Source organism: Cavia porcellus, unplaced genomic scaffold, assembly GCF_034190915.1.
Source record: "Cavia porcellus strain 051 isolate PalLab524CR breed Dunkin Hartley unplaced genomic scaffold, mCavPor4.1 scaffold_15, whole genome shotgun sequence".
NCBI classification, from domain to species: domain Eukaryota; kingdom Metazoa; phylum Chordata; class Mammalia; order Rodentia; family Caviidae; genus Cavia; species Cavia porcellus.
In genome coordinates this window covers 58,908,795-58,922,822 of record NW_026947498.1, presented here as the reverse complement: position 1 = coordinate 58,922,822, position 14,028 = coordinate 58,908,795, and positions in this window count along the sequence as shown.

Genomic DNA, 14,028 nt, shown 5'->3' with positions numbered 1-14,028 from the left:
GACATCTGGGAGAAACAAAAAGAATCAGAACAGATTTCCTTGTACTAGGGATTTGGATAAATCAAGAACATGTTATTTATGAGTGCTTTACTGCACATCAGGTACTTTGTATGAAGTAACTAATTCCATCCATATAAAAATTCAATGAGTCAATGAGGTAGGTTTGTTTTATTAGTTCATTGTATAAGGGAAAAAACTGGGGTCAGAACTGGGCAAGACCAGAATTCAGAGACAAATCCATCTTTGTTTTTAAAATTAGTGCTCCTTCCCAGGCTGGCTGCCAGGCAGGGGCAGATATGGAATCCACACTAGTGGTTCCCAAGTGGTGGTGAAGACAAAGTCAGGCTGTAAATTTAGAATAGTTTTCCATTTATAATGGGCTTCTGAATTCTTTTGTCTTCAGTCTGAAATGTAAATTCTCAGGAGTTCAGTCACAACCACAGTCAAATGAACAATACATACCAGAGGTAAGGATCAGGCTTTTTCTTTGCTTATTTGGAGAAAGCATGCTAATTTTGGGGGTACCAGAAACAATTAAAAAATAGTTTCTTAAAAACCAAAAGATGCAAATAGTAGAAGTGAAATGCCTCAACCACTTCTCAGTGTTCAAAAACCAAAATTTGACAAACCCAGTTTAAGCCTTTGGGGTACCCCACCCCGATTTTACAGTTCTCCTTTGTAGAGATCACTTCCATCTAAAGTATGTCATTGCCTTGAAAGTCTCTGGAGCACTGGTGGCTAAACTTTTAGAGACCAGTTGGCCAAACTGCGACCCAAAACCCGCTTACTGCACAATGACAGCGATGCAATTAGACGCGAGTATCCAAGGCTCTGCTGCAAGAGAACTGCTCCTGTGTCAACCGAGAGGGCTCTGCAGGGCAGCTGCAGCACGCGTGCCCTAATTCACGGCCATTGTGCCAGGTCTCCCACGTTTGTATACTTAGAGTAGAAATCACTTTATTTTTTATATTTCATAGAAACGGACTCATTTGCATATTTTTCTAAAATTTATGTTTTGCTTCCCACGATATCTACACAATTAATCAATGTTGGTATGTGTGGCTGTAGCTAACCTGTGTAGAATTTGTTTGGATATTCTACTGCGGGTGGATATTCCCTACATTTTTATCAAAAGCACTACTAGTTTACTATGTATCTATATCTATATATATATCTATATATATGTATAGATATTACATGTTCTTGGGGAACGCCTCAAAGTTGTTAGGAAAAAACTCACTTTTAATAAATATGGTCATATTCTGCTAAATTTTAGTTCTTCTAACTAGCTGCGTCAATATCTTTATTTTTCCCATATCTTCTTCAATACCTAATATTGTTAACCTTTTTGTCTTTTGGTTATCTGAAGGACTGAAAGAGTAACTCGTGATTTTAAAATGCTTATCTTTGATTTGGTGTTGAGTGGTTTTGCTCATAAGTCATTTTTTTTTCCTGTTTGTGTTTATCTGTATCTTTTCATTGGTTTAAAGTTTTGTGCTATTTATTTATTCTGGATATAATCATTGTGTCAATGTATGCATTGCAAATAACTTCTTTTTGTGATTCGTTTTCTTTATATCTTGACCCGAGTATTGGTAATGTCAAATAAGCAAACCTAATTAAATTTGGTCTCACCAAAAATATACAAATATATATAGATGTTACTTTTCAAGAACATTAGAATGAACTTTCTGTGAAGACTACTGGTCTTTAAAACTACCAGTGTCACTGATACTCATAGTAATGTATCCATAGACATCTTTATTTTAGATATATTTGAACTTCCATGTAATTTTCCTTTAGGGTAAACTAATCTTTATGTGATCAGCTTAGAAGTTTTTGTATGTGAATAATTTTATGTGACATTTTTCTCTTGCTCCAGGAGATGAAAAAATAGTGTGTTTTACAAAACAATTAAATACATTACCTTTTATCTTGTTTCAGCGCTGGGGATTGAAACAGAGTCTCACGCATGCTATCATTTAGCTATGCCTTTACCCCAAAGTTTTATTATTTTTTAAAAAATGGTACCCAGTCAAAAACCAGAAAAATATCAAATATGTTCATGGAAGAGAGTTCCTCTCGAAATGAAGGTTAGGATTTAAAGTTGCCTGCTAATTTCCAAGGGGGACTCTGCTCAGTTTAGTTCTTGCCCACCTGGATCCTACGTGGATAATTTACCCTCTTTTACACCGTGTTGGGAGCCAGTGTAGCACAGTGGTTAAGACTCTATCATCTGCAAAGGTTTTTTAGAAAATCAGTTAAAATGTCTGAACTGTTAGTTTCTCATCTGAAAATCTGATAAACACTGCATTGTCAAGATCTTTCTTTGGTGATTAAATGAGATCACATCTGAACAATACCTCTGCCTTTAATTAATGATAGTTCCCAGTACAAGATTCTAATGGTACCCTCATCCAATTGAAAAAGAAGTTTTTACAGAACTATCACCTCTCCTAGAAAACATGCCTCTTTTCCTTCTCTTTGGAGGTGCTTGTGGTGGACTCTTTCTCTGGAAAAGATACAGGTCTGTGAAAGAAACTAAATTAGCTCCTCCTTTCTGGACCCTAAATGGAATCTCTGGTCTTACTGGGCAACTCGGCCACACAAGAACCTAGTGTATTAGGCTGTGTCATGAAGGTCCATAGAACCTGAAAATATAACCTGACCCCACTGAGATGATAGAGAGCTAACCCATGTTGCCCCTGGCAGAACATTTTGTTTGGCCATAATGTTTTTCAAAGTCTCAGAACACTTGAGTTGTTCTGTAGTATACTGTGTGCTTATTCTTTGGTTTTACTTTGCTCTATATTAAACTATTTGTTTACCCCATCGACACCTCTAACACATGTGCACAAGCGCACCCAATATGTACACTAATGCTTAAACTGAGCTAACAGACTATAAACAGAAAACAACTCTGTAAAATCAGAGAGACTTAAATTTTTCTTGCCAACTGTGATCAGTTGATATCTCCCAAAGATATCAGTTTGCTTAGAACTTCATAAATACTTTGTCTACTTTTCCTAACAGGAATTCAGCCTCTCTTAATATTAGGAAATTTTAGGATTTTTGAAGCGTCTATGTTAAACTAATAGATAAACCTAAAGTGTCTTAGTGAAATATATATCTGAAAAGGCTAAAAAATGGGTATAGAAACAGAAACAGAAATCATAGCTTGGAATCCTGGACATACTTTGTCATCTGAAATATTTACTGACTCACCCTGAAACTCAGTTTGTCTGTTCTACAAAGTGGGTTTTCTGAAAGAAATGAGACCAGAGAATAAGGATATGGACTGCTGAAGGCTAGACCAAAGTGAAATTCAAAAAGTATCATTTGAAAAATGCAATTTGTGCTTTTTTAGATTCTTTCTCTTAGTTGAGAATGCAAATATACATCCTTTTTTCTACTTCTCAGTGTGTCATTCCAGGAAGGGTAAGGAGGGTTTTGGTCTAAGCACTCTGATTGTTACATGCCCTTGTTTAAGTCTCAAGAGAGGGGACAGTGGACCAAGTGTTTCTGAAGGCCATCTCTGAGGTCATCTGGGCCCCGTGGTGAGGGCAGCAGCAGCAGCTACTCCCTGACCTTGTTTCCCCTCCCCTTGGCAGCTGGTAAACAAGTGGTTCGAGGGGGAGTCCGAGGTCCACCGAGTGCCAGGGGTTGTGCTGCTTCCTCCTCACAGGCAAAGCTGTTTCTGGCTGTTTTCAAAGGCTGCTGTCTCTGGCAAGAGTCAAAGAAGACAGGGCCTACCTCTGGCTCACAGACTGAGTTGCTGCTGACTTTCTCCTGGAGGGCGAGGGTGGGGCAGGAAAATATCCTCCTAAATATTTACTCCTAGGAGACTTCAACCACGTCCTGGCAAGAATGTCTCGTCTCTCAGGGGTGGAGGCCTAGAGTGGGCAGGGAAATCAGCGCAATGGGAAGGTGGACAAATTCAGATTTAGGAAGGGCGCTATAGTCAGAGTGCAGGTTGGCATGGGTGGTGTTAACTTTTAAGGTGAGAACCTCAACTCCAAATTTTATGTTGGGAAGAAATGAAATCTTCACAAGTGCTCAGTATGATGAGAAATGTGTCTCTGAGAATAACTTACGTAGACTCAAGATCTTCTCAAGCACAATGTGTTTCAGTCTTTCTGTTCAGGACCATTGTGCAACCCAAGAAGCCACAAGGCCCATTTTAAGATGCTCATTTCTCCAGCTTTGCTAAGATTGCTTTGGCTATTCTGGATCTTTTGAGTTTCTCTATGAATTTTAGGGTTTTTTTTTTTTTTTTGTAGTTCTTTGGAGACTGTCATTGATTTTTAAAATTTTTAAATTTTGAAGAGTACATACTTGCAGTACATAATGACTGCGTTCATTGTGGGGAGTTGGTACATGTACATAACACCTCTTAATTTTTTTCATCCACTTTCCCCCCCTCCCTTTCACTATTCCTCTCTTTAATGCAAAAGCTCTTTCTGTTTCCTGTTACCTTTTATTTTGCCCTTTAATTTTTTTATTTTGGGTTTTTCATATGAAACAAATCATGTAAAATTTAAGCTTGTGTATTTGATTTATTTCATTTAACATTATGATCTCAAGATGCATCCATTTTCCTAAAAGTTTATCCTTCTTTACAGCAGAGTAGCACTCCATTATGTGTAAATCCCTCATATTCTTTTTAAAAAAAATTTTATTTAAAGAAAGACTAAGCAAAACAGGAAATAGGTAGAAATAGTACGCACGATCAGAGAAAAAATAAACAGTAAGAAATCACTAGTTGATGTCGTTTTACAAATAGTTGTACAAGGTACAAAAATGGAACAGGTAAAGTGAGAATTCAAACAGAGAGACTGCAAAAAGTTCTGTTCAACTGTTCAACAAAAACTTAGTGACATGATTGTCACTCCTATACACTTAAACATAACATGCAGTTATCCATATCTTCATTTATGTTTAGATTAAACAAACTAAAGCAGGTTAAAATTATTCTGAACAAAGAATTATAATATTGCTGGATTTCACATCATGACACTCTGTGATCAGCACTGGGTACTGTAGTGTCTTCTTTTTAAAACTGAATTTAAAGAAATACTAAACAAAACAGAAAACGGGTAGAAATAATACATAATTTCAAAGAAAAAATAAACAGTAAGAAATCACTAGTTGATGATTACAGTTTGTCTTCTTACAAATAGTTATTCAAGATACTAAAGTGGAGCTTATAAAGTGGGGATTCAAATAGTGAGATTGCAACCAGTTCTGTTCAACTATCCAACAAAAACTTAGAAATATGGTTATCAATCCTATACACTTAAACATACATGCAGTTACCTATATCTTCAATTATGTTGACACTGAATAAACCCAAGAAGGCTAATATCACTCTGAACAAAGAATAACACTATTGCTGGGTTTCACATTATGACACTCCAGGATCAGCACTGGCTATTTTAGTGTCTCTTTTTCTTCAAAGTATCTGTTCATTTCATCATGTGTCATAAGATCAGTTCTCATAAGCTGTTTATAGATTCTATACATGCATGAGTCTTAACATGTATTTTTTTTAATTTTGAAAGTAGTAAAAATGCAACAGCACAAGACAGAACAAAGCCAGTCGAGACAATGCAGTGAAATTGGTACAGGATTTCACAGTAGGATACTGGGATAGTAGTAATAAGTCCTATGGTATATCTCTTTAACTTAACAATAGCTGTCCAGTCAATTACGTATTATAAAATCAAACCCAAAATAGAACATTTTAAACAATTGAGAATACTGAATAGGGCAAAAGAAACATAACAAAACAGTGAAAACAACCTTTGCCTTCAAACAGAAGATAGAAGGAAGTCCCCCATATTTGCTATACTGCATATGGTCATCCTCCCAAGAGATGCTGGGACATCTATCCCCAGTAGCTATGGGGGGCGGGGAGGCGGGAGAAGGCTGCTTGATTTTCAGCTCGCCTGGCAGTAGGCTCACAGGTAATGGGTCTCCTCCTGGCCCAAGCTGTGGGTGCTTACCAAGAGGGCGGGTGAATAAGCTGCCCGAGTCCCTCCATGGCCGGATCTCGGAAGTTGATTCTCCTCCAATCCCTCATATTCTTTATCTAGTCATCATTTGACGGACATATAGGTTGCTTCCAATATTTAGTTTTTATCAGTTGTGCTGCAATAAACATGGGTGTACATGGATCACTGTAGTGTATTCACTTTCTTTCAGAAAGATACCTAGAAGGGAAATAATTGTGTTGAATGAAATTTTTAGTTTATTTTTTTGAGGAATCCCCATACTGATTTCCAGGGATTAAAATAACTATGTTGAACAGATGTAGTAGCAGTAGTTACCATTTTTCTTGTTCAAAATTTTAGAGGAAATGCTTTTAGCTTCTTCCTTTCAGTGTGATGTTGGTTGTAGGTTTGCCTTTATATGTTGAAATAAGACTTTTCTATCCATTGATTCTTCAGGACTTTTATTGTGAAACTTATCAAAGGCTTTTTCTGCATCTATTAAAATGATCATTGATTTTATCCTTGATTCTATTTATGTGGTATATTAGGTTTATTGATTGTCAAACCATCTTTGCATTTTATTGTGTTGTAGAATTCTGTTTGCAAGAATTTTATTGCTGATTTTGCAATGTTATCTATGTTAATTATCTTGAATATCTTAATTATCCTTGATTATCTATATTAATCAAGGATATTGGTGTGAAGTGTTCATTTTTGTTGAGTCTTTAGTTTTGATATTGATGTGAATGAATTAAATTCACACTAACAAAATAGAGATGTATTGGCATAAAAACAGAAGTATTGACCAATGGCATGAGTAGAAGACATAGAAACAAGTCCATATAGCTGCAACCATCTGACTTTTGACAAAGGTTCCAAAAATATAACATTGGAGAAAAGGCAACCTTTTTGATGAATGATGCTGGGAAAACTGGATGTCATTCTACAGAAGGTTGAAACTAGACCTCTGCCTCATTCTGTACAAAAATGAATGCAAAATTAATCTCTCTCTCTCTCTCTTTCTCTGTATATATATATATATATATATATATATATATATATACACACACACACACACACACACACACACATATATATGTATGTATATATATATATGCACCTCAGTTCATAAACTTAATTCTTTTCATGATCCTTTTTGCAAACCAAATTGGAAGAAAACTGAATCAAATTAAATGCTTAGATCCAATATTAACCTTCTGGGGAAAATTTGACTCAGTTCTTGTCCAGTTCAGTTTGCAGCCAGAATTGTGGAGAGAATTGAATTCGTGAGTCAAAGTGTTCTAAAATCAGATGAACCCTATTATTCCATATAAATAATGTGCAGTTAAAAACCCATTCCTTTGGCTACTTTTTGCAATGGGTATTACACCTGCAGTGTCTTGTTTAATGTGTCTTTGTGTTTTGTTGAGATATTAATGGTTTCTTTGTGAAAAAAGTTTTTCTCTCTCCTAGGAAGGTTTCTGTCTCTCTGAGCCCCAACCTTGCCAGTGGGCAATTTTGTGCTCTAGGTACAGGAAGCAAATTGCTATAGACAATGATTTTTCTGCATTGTGAGTCTCCAAGGACTGGGTTCTTTGTGAGATACATGCTAAGGAGATGGAGAGAAATGAGTGAACTTGAAAGATTGGATAGAGTTGGAAATCTGTATGTAGAATGACAAGATGTGCTCCTTGCACCACAAAGAGACCAGGGAAAGAATAAGATTGAAGAAAGCTGTTTCTAATCTCTTGCCTTAGCTACAATTTCCTTGCCTCCACACAGCAGGGGCATCATGAAGACGTGAAGAGCAGTGCTTAGCTAAACAGTGAGTGTATCTTGGCAGAAGAATGGGCTAAGGCAAGTTACTCTTCTCTCTACTTCCAAGAAGTACAGAATACTGCTAGACGATAACTGGAACTGAAGAGAAGGCTATTCTCTATCGGTGCTAGTATGAAGTTGGAGTTCTCTGAAGTTTCATCTACTTACAGATCCTGCAGACTGCTTGATCTGGGCCAGTAGAACATAATTGTGGAGATGGAATGTTGCAAATTGAGACCCCAAATTATCTTGGGCTATTGAGATACAACAGGTTATTGTGTATGTATGCATGCAGGAGTTCACAGAAAAATGTGCCTCAAGGCGGTATTAGAATCTGGGGCTCACATACCATTTAGTAGGGCAAAAGAAGGGAGAAAAATGGAATTTATGGGAAATCAAATGACTTTTAGGAAAAGGAAGAGTTTTCTTATAAAAATAGGTGGGACACACCAAGAACTGTGTGGAAGTGTTTGCTTAGAGGAAACCACTAACAGCAAGAGAATTATGTAGCAATATGTTATTTACTGAAACTCTGCCAAGGATGATAGGGAATAAAGTTTTGTATACGTATTCCACTTTCAAAATATTGTTATACATTCTGTTCCTCAAAATTCTCATTTTGGCTATTCAGCAACAGGGTGTTCCCCTTTTTACTTTATCCACATGTATTTTCTATTTTGCTGAGTATTCTCTGTATTTTCAGTATTCTCTATTTTGCTGAGTAATGCAGTTTGTCTTCTGTGTTTTCAATCTGTAGGTGTTTAGCAAAGCAGAAAGAACTTTCGCACCCCAGAGATGGAAATCTAGCAACTATTACTACTACTTGAAAATGGACTTGAGTTTTGTATTCTCTTTTACCTTCAACTTGTCCTCACTATGTACTTGATTATAGTGTATTTTCCACAATATATAGAACAGTTCTCTTAAAAGATGCTGGTAAGTATACTTTTCCATGAATGATTCCATAATAGTGTGGTTGCTTTTTGGGGCCATCCAGTATTAACAAATTCTAGAGATACCAGGATGTTAGAAAGTCAGAGATGAAGCATCTGAGGGAAAATGCTCCTTCTCCAAGGGTGACCAGAATCTTCTGATTTTCTTAGATTCTGACACAACTTGAGGAATAAAATGAAAGTAATTCTGAAATAATTCTGTTTTGACTATTATTGTTGCTTAACAAGTTACCCCAAAACTTTAGCAGCTTAAAGCACTCTTTTTTTTTGTTCATGAGTTTTTGAGTCATGAATTTGGAAAAGCTCATCTGGATGGTTCTGGCTTAGATCTCTATGTAACAGTGTCAGATGTCATTGTGGCTGCTGTTACGTGAAGGCCAGACTGGGCCGGATGTCAAGATGACTCACGGGAGTGGTGGTTGGTACTGACTGCTGGAAATGACATTGGGGCAGTATTGTGGCCTTTCCTAAATCTGGTTCCTTTAAAGCATGAGGCCCTCAAGGAAGTTGGACTTCTTACATGGCAACTTTAAGCTCCAAATATCAACAAGGTTAAGACCCATCCCTGGAAGCCACAGCATCACTTTTGCTAGTAGAAATATCCAGTAGAATCTGGCCTGTCCAGATTCAAACCAAGTGGAGTCAGACTTCCTTCTTGATGGAGGAGTGGTAAGGTGACGTAGAACTTTGAAAAATATTACTGGAGCCATTTCAGGAAATGCAGTCTCTTCAGTTATGTGGAGAAAATCAACCATGCTGCCCTGTGCAGCCACTACGTGAGTGAACAAAAATGCAGTGTGGAATGGGATTATTAATGTCCTACAGAAGGACCTATTCCACCACTACTGTCTCCTAAATCATTCATCACGGTCCCATAGAAATTTCTCCTGAGATGTGGCTTGAATTCCTATGTCTATAGAAACATAGTGCATGGAAGTCCAAAGAGATACAACAACTACTCTCATGATATTTAAGTCCACAATTTTACACATAAATGAGAATAATTTTGGGTTGGGGATACATCTCAGTGGCACAGTGCCTGTCTGGCAAGTGCAAGATCATGAGTTCAAATCCTGATGCCAAAAAAAAAGAAGAAGAATTTTGTTTTTGTTTTGGCTAAAGTAGCTGATTAGATTGACTCATATCTGGGCACATGTCTGGGCCCTAGTTTAGAGGACCAAGGCAATATTAGATCTTCAGTCTTTGGAAACTTACATTGTATGTGACACCCTGTCTATGATGTCTTTCTCCAGCTACTTGCTGTCAAGCCCACCAAATGTCATGCATTCAAATTAGACTGAACTATCTATATCAGGAAGATAGTTTAGACTTGATTCTACAATTTTCTGCTTTATTTATTTCATACCACAAAGGTATAGGGTGTCCTCATAGATTATCCACTGAAAAACTCCTCAAGAATCATTATCATATAGACTCCATGGCTAAGGTGTACTAATTGACAAAGTGTGTATGTTTTAATACATAGTGCTGATGGAAAAATTGATGTGAATGAGACATTAAATTTTTTTCTTCTTTGCCATATTTAGGCTTCTGCACTGAAATGTCCACAAGTGTTTAGTATTGGTGCATTACTTTTTCCTAAAAGAAAAGTTATTTCTAAATTACATTGAGCAAACCATTTATATTTCTGTTGTACACTAGAAAAAACAGCTTTGTTATATTTGTATTGTACCAAAATACCTGTAAGGGCCTTACTGCATGTGTTTTCTTTCCCCCTCTGGGTGACCTAATTGATATATTAATCAATGCTCTCCTCTGTAAAGAATTGTAAAATCTTACATAATTGATATGTTAACCATTGTTGCCCTCTACAAATAACAGATGTGGTGCTAAAATAAGTTCTTTTTTTTCTTTTTTTTTGTCTTTTTCTTTCTTATCGGTACCATGGATCAAACTCAGGACTGCCTGCTTATGCCACTGAGCTAAATCCCCAGACCCAAAGCTAACGGGGTTGTTAATTACTGCTAGACTGCTCTGTCCTCGCCTAAGGAAAACAAAAGTCTTCCTCATTAACAGTTTTCCTGATCCACCCCCATAACCCCCTTACTTTGTGAACTGTGATATGTACTTAAAGGTGGCAAGCATAGAGAGACAGACACACAGCTTTTGCAGTCTCCTACTGCACTGTGTCGCTGGGCCCAGGGAAAAATAAATCAGCGCTGCTTTTTAAAATATGTTTTTGCCTCATTTTTTAAACTCGAGTTTGGGGGCTCCTTTGTGGATTACAAGATTTGGGGGCTCACTCGGGATTAATGGGGGACCCCTCCCCAAATTATTTTTTCACCGATCCATCGGCTAAACATCTGTAAGTATTTGGGTTTTTTTTTTTGTTTTTTTTTTTTTGCCTGTTTATAATCTGAGTGCACACATTTATAACTGCAGATAAAATGAGACAACTTCTGGGGGCCTTTTTTCCTTTTGTATTTTAGGGCTTTTGGGACCCATTCATAACTTTGTTTGGGCTTCAGCCCATGTGGGGGTTTTTGCCCATTTGTAATTAGATGCGCACAATGACTGCAGATGAGCTAGGGCTCCTTCTGCACCAGAATCCAGGGGGCTATTGCCCATTTGTAATGTGTGTGGCTTCAGCCCGTTTAGGGCTTTGGCCCATGTGTGGGGTTTCGGCCCATTTGGGGTTTCGGCCCATCCGTAACTTTGGGGCCTTTTTTCCCCATGTGTATTTATGTTCAGTGTTTTTGTACTTTGAAGTTGTCTGCCTGTTTAAATCTGTTACTAACTTTGGGGTTTTTTTTGGCCTATTTGAACTTGTTAGCTTAGGGACTCATTGCCCATTTCTGTTGCAGGATCCCATGTGGCTCATTGGACTCAAGGTTCATAATAAAAATTATTTCCTTTAGCTCACCAAACTGTGCACAAAACAACCTTTGTTTGTGTCTTTAATGTTGGTCTTGTCTTGTGGCACCTTGTTTAATGTTTTAGTCCTCAACTGATTATTTGCAACCTCGGCATGCCTTTTTTTTAAAAAAAAAAAGTATTTTTCTTTCTGGTTAAAATGTGAACATATGTGCACATATATGTATTTTTATGGTTTTTAAAAATCATATTAACTTTACCAAGTAAAAGCCAGGTCATACTGTAATTGAACCAGTTAAAAAGGTTACAGTTTTTTAAATGTAGCTTTTAATGTGGTAAAAAAGACATAAAATGATTAAATGTTTTAGACTACTAAAAAGGTAATTTCAAGGATTTTATTAAAGGTTTTAATGTTGTCTAAAAAGCAAGAAAAAAAGTAATTGACTGATAATAAGTTTAAAAAGGTGGTTTTGTCTTAAAGTAAAAATGTAAAAAGAAACAATTTGTCTTGTACTGGAAAAAGCTGATCTAAATTTAAAAGAAATAACTATTGTGCCTAATGTGATTGGTGATTATAGAGATAAAATACAAGTTCTTACATGTGCTGTGGACATCTGGGAGATTATGCAGCACAATTAATTTTGTTACCTATGAAAAAACCCTTTTTTGTTAAGTATATAATTTCAGTAAAACAATGGCCTGCCATTGTGGCACCCTGGGACAAAAAGTGGTGTGCCATCCAGATGAAGCCTGCTCTCTGATCCGGAGTGCCAGAACCATGTTTTCCTTTTGTCCCACCCCAATTGAATAACCAGAGGTAAGGAGGTTCCCCAGTATTGCCAGTTGTTCTCTTTGTAACTCAGTTGGCCACAGAGATTAGACAAAAATTGCAAAAGTTTGAGAGATTTGAGGGAATGCCCTTCAGTCAGTTATTAGAGGTTACTTAAAAGGTATTTGACAACTGAGAGGACCCTAAAGACCAGGCTTAAGAGATTTCTGCTGGGCAAAAAGACTACATTTGTTGTTGGACTCTCCATAAAAAATAAAAAGACTCCTCCCAGCAAATGTAAGCTATCCAACAGATTCCAGTCCCTGTGACTCAAAGGCAAGTGCAAAAATTTCTAGAAGCCACAGGACTGATCCAGAGTTTGGGATCCTGGCAGAAGCCTGTTGCCTATCTTTCCAAGAGACTTGATTATGTGACAGCCAGATGGCCACCCTGTCTGCGATAATTTCCTCAGTGACCCTCCTGGTAAAGGAGGCTTAAAAATTGACTTTTGGACAGAAACTCTTAATTATCCCCTCCTATTCACTGGAGACTCTCATCAAGGATCCACCAGACCGATGGCTGCCTAACTCCCAAGTCATGCATTATCAAGCATTACTTCTAGATCTGACTACCATCAATTTCAAGGGGACAGCGTCTTCAAACTCTGCTACTTTGCTGCCTGAGGATGACCCCTCATTACCTTACACAATTGTACTGAGGTCATCAATCACCTCACAGGACTTTGACCTGAACTAACTGATAAGCCACTATCTGGAGTTCCATCCTACTTCTCCAATGGAAGCAGTTACATCTATCAAGGTAAGCAGGTCAGGGGAGCTGCTGTTACCACGGACTCTCAGGTTCTATAGAAACAAACCTTGGAGACAGGGACATCGGCCCAGTGAGCTGAACTCATTGTGCTCACTGAGGCCCTCAAGCTGTCAGAAGGGTTATAAAGATATAAATATCTATACTAATAGCAGATATGAGTTTTCTACTGCCCGCATTCATGGGGCTATTTACCAGGAACGGGGATTATTGACTTCTGGGGGTCAAAAGATTGAAAATGCTCCCCAAATTTTAAACTTGTTGGCTGCCATCTGGATGCCAAGGCTGTTATCCACTGAAGAACCCATTGGGTAGGAGATGGCCCTGTTACACAAAAAAATAATTTGGCAGACACTACCGCCCAAAAGGCAGCCACAAAATCAGTGGGGATTGAGATAGGCTTGACATTACTGCCAATCCCACCTACTTTGTTAGAGCCTATTTGCACTTAAAAAGACATATTTAGCAGCTCAACTTCCGAGAGATCCCTGGGGGCTAATATCAAAGACAGCCCAGTCTATGAGCCTCAGATGCCCTCAGTGCCAATTGGTGAACCCAAAACAACTGCAAAAAATAGAAACCCCTCGCTACATGGGGCTATGCCTAAAAAAAAAAAAAAATTGAGAAATAGACTTTACAAAAATAAAAAAAAGCCTGGACTTCAAGAAAGTAAGTACTTATTAATAATGATAGATATTTTTACTAGATGGGTAAAAACTTTGCCTACTAAGTCTGAGTCAGCCCTGATAACAGTTTCTCTGATTTGACCTTTTTATCTGTGGGGTCTGACAATGGCCTGGCTTTTATAGCCCAGATAACTCAAAAACTAACC